At 64.9% G+C, this 2,617-nt stretch overlaps 1 long non-coding RNA gene across 1 annotated transcript; it reads right to left on the bottom strand.

Annotated features, from left to right (window-relative positions):
* Positions 1-527: 527 nt before the first annotated feature.
* On the bottom strand, positions 528-1,919 carry LOC112960694. Its single transcript, XR_003251830.1, has 2 exons — positions 1,480-1,919; positions 528-922 (listed from the first exon to the last, which is right to left on the bottom strand). It is a non-coding gene; the product is annotated as an uncharacterized LOC112960694 (long non-coding RNA).
* Between the last annotated feature and the right edge of the window lie 698 nt (positions 1,920-2,617).

The following is a 2,617-nucleotide window of genomic DNA, read 5'->3' as shown; positions in this document are numbered from 1 at the left end:
GACCCGCACACGGGCAGCTCGGTTTCCTCCCCTCCGGCTCCATCCCGCCGTGCTGCTGGAGGCTCCCGAGGGGCTGCCGCAGGCCAGCGGGTCCCTGCTCGCCTGGGAAGGGGCGTTCGCTCCCACCCATCAGCACTCAAGCCAAACCCACAGCGATTCCACCTGCGCTTCCGTCTGCTCCCATTCGCTATTCATAGGGCTATTTGCGGGACCACCCCTGCTCTTGGGCGCAGCAGCAGGTCGGTCCTGCAAGCTGCACCCTGGGCTGCTCAGCGCAACGCCCACGGTCAGCCCTTTGGCTCGTGACAAACCAAGGGGGCCCAAAAAGCCAACCCTCTTCCTCTGACCTTYGAGGCACTGCCCCGAGGCAGCGCTGGCAGGGGCTCAAGCACTCTGACATTACAACCCCCTCCCCCCTGCCCCACCAGGAGAGCTCAGTCCACAGCCACCATCTCCACCACATCTTCCCTTCAGGCAGGTCCTGAGCCCAGAGATCCCATGGGTAACAAACTTCCTAAAAGGTACTGTGCAGCAAAACCAAGTTTAATACCCCTTTCACGGTCTTCTCTAGTTCTCTTGGTTAAGCGTCACCCCACGGTGGTGACCCCGCTCCCCATTTCACAACCCTGCTGGTATGACTTTCTGGCAATCCCACAGCTGAGGCTCTGTTTGGAGGCCACAAGGCAAGTTCTTCATCCCAGGAGGGCCCATCCTCAGCCCGCAGAGGGGTTAATCCACCGGATGCTGCAGGCTTGCTCATCCCGCTTGTTCACGACACGGATCTAATGGATGTCCAACAAGAAGAGAGTGGCTACATTCAACAGTTCTTCAACTGGCAGCTTTAGCTACTAGAGAAGGACATAAAGCTTGCCACTGAAGAACTGGTGCTGGTTAGCCAGRAGCACGGCAGCCGGGGCAGCAGCTGGGAAAGAAACAAACACATCAGAGCCAGGATTGAACACTGCTAGCCTGAAATGGCACCCGGACCACTTGCCCCATGGAGGGAGAGCCGACCCTGCTCCTCACCCCCTCCCCAGCACCAAGCACCGATCTGCTGCCTCCTTCTTCGCTCGCGGAAGCTCCTCGGTGCTGGGCGCTCGCAGGAGAGCGGCTGCAAAGTGGGCCACGGCAGCAAGCTACCCCAGAACTGTTACAGGAGAGCTCGAGACAGCTACGTCCTCGACTCTTCCCCAGGCTCGACATCAGCCATCCCTCCCCTTTCCCAAAGCAGGTGGTGCTTTTGCTCTGACACCCACAGCAAGCCCTAAAACCTGCCAAATGCCAGCAACACGCAGAAAAATCAAGGCCGTTTCTGCTGGAAAACAGAGATAAGACAACTTGTTCCTGCAGGAACGAGCGGCCTTAGCAGGAAGGCTAAGGCACGGATCGGAGCCGCTGGAGGCAGCCAGTGCTTTGGGCCTGCTGCAGCGGCAGGACGGTGGCCCCGGGTACAGGTTAAGGCATTCCCCAGCTGCTCACCTCAGGCATCTCGGCTGGCAGGGTCCCACCTGGCCGGGGGCCAGCCACCGCCTGCCAAGGAAGACACTTCATCAGGCCGCCACTGCCAAGTGACCACCAGGGGAATTCAGGGAGCAGAGCTTTTTCGTGTCATTTTGCAAGAGCGTGAGCAACACGGCCCACGGGCCAGCCTGGGACCCCACTTCTTCCCCCTCCTTCCAGGAAAACCCCTTTTCTGCTCAGCTTAGGCCCTGTCAGCACTTCAGCTGCGGGGACCGATTTCTGGGAAACTCCCAGGCAGTTACAGTCGGCTCAGACCTCCCAAGCAGCCATCCCCGCCGTGGGGAGAGCTGGCCCCCTCTCACCCAGGGGGCCGCACAGAGGCTAACGCGGCTCCCCTGGAGCATCCTCCCCTTGGCGTCACCCCAAGGTATTCGGGATGCCACCGGGCCCCAGGCTCCCACTTGGCCTCGTGCCTCCGGGGGTGGCGGGGGAAGCCCGGACCCCACGAGGGCCAGGCTGGGCATCACGGCGGGGGTCTGCGGGTGGCACCAGCGGTGGGCGGGCAGCGGTGGGTCGGGGCGCAGCGCGGCGGCGGGCGGCTGGGTCGGCGCCGGGCCTGGCGGGGATGCCGTGCATTCCTGGCGTGCCGGGTACATCTGGTCCGGATTCCAGCGCGCGGCTCCGCTGGGGTCCCGCCACTGCTCCACCCCCGCCGGCCCATGAATCAGCACCCGCCGCCGCCGCCGAGCCGCAGGGCCCTGCTGGCACTGGGGCTCGCGGGGGGGGCCTGGCCAGTACCGGGAAGCCCCCCAGCACCGAGGGACCCCGCCAGCATTGGGGTGTGGGGAGGGCAGCGATGGGGGCACAACTGCGGTCCCCCCTCCCTTCCCAGTAAAACCGAGGCTTCCCCAACCCAGGGGTCCCTCTCCCGGTTAAACCGGCCACCTCCCCCCTCGTCCAGCGTCCCCCCAGCCGGTAAAGCCGGCTCCCCCCAGCGTAAAGCCAGCTCTGCCCCCCGCTGCCGTAAAGCCGGTCCGCCCGCCCTCGCGGGACACCCAGACGCCCCCCCGGCCCGTCGCCCCCCCGGGATGCTCCGGTCCGTGCCCACGGCGGGGAGCGGCCGCGGGGCAAAGTCTGCCCCGCCCGGCCCCGGAGT

This window comes from Apteryx rowi, unplaced genomic scaffold, assembly GCF_003343035.1.
Source record: "Apteryx rowi isolate R43461 unplaced genomic scaffold, aptRow1 scaffold_99, whole genome shotgun sequence".
Lineage (NCBI taxonomy): Eukaryota > Metazoa > Chordata > Aves > Apterygiformes > Apterygidae > Apteryx > Apteryx rowi.
This window is presented reverse-complemented; position numbering and strand designations above follow the sequence as displayed.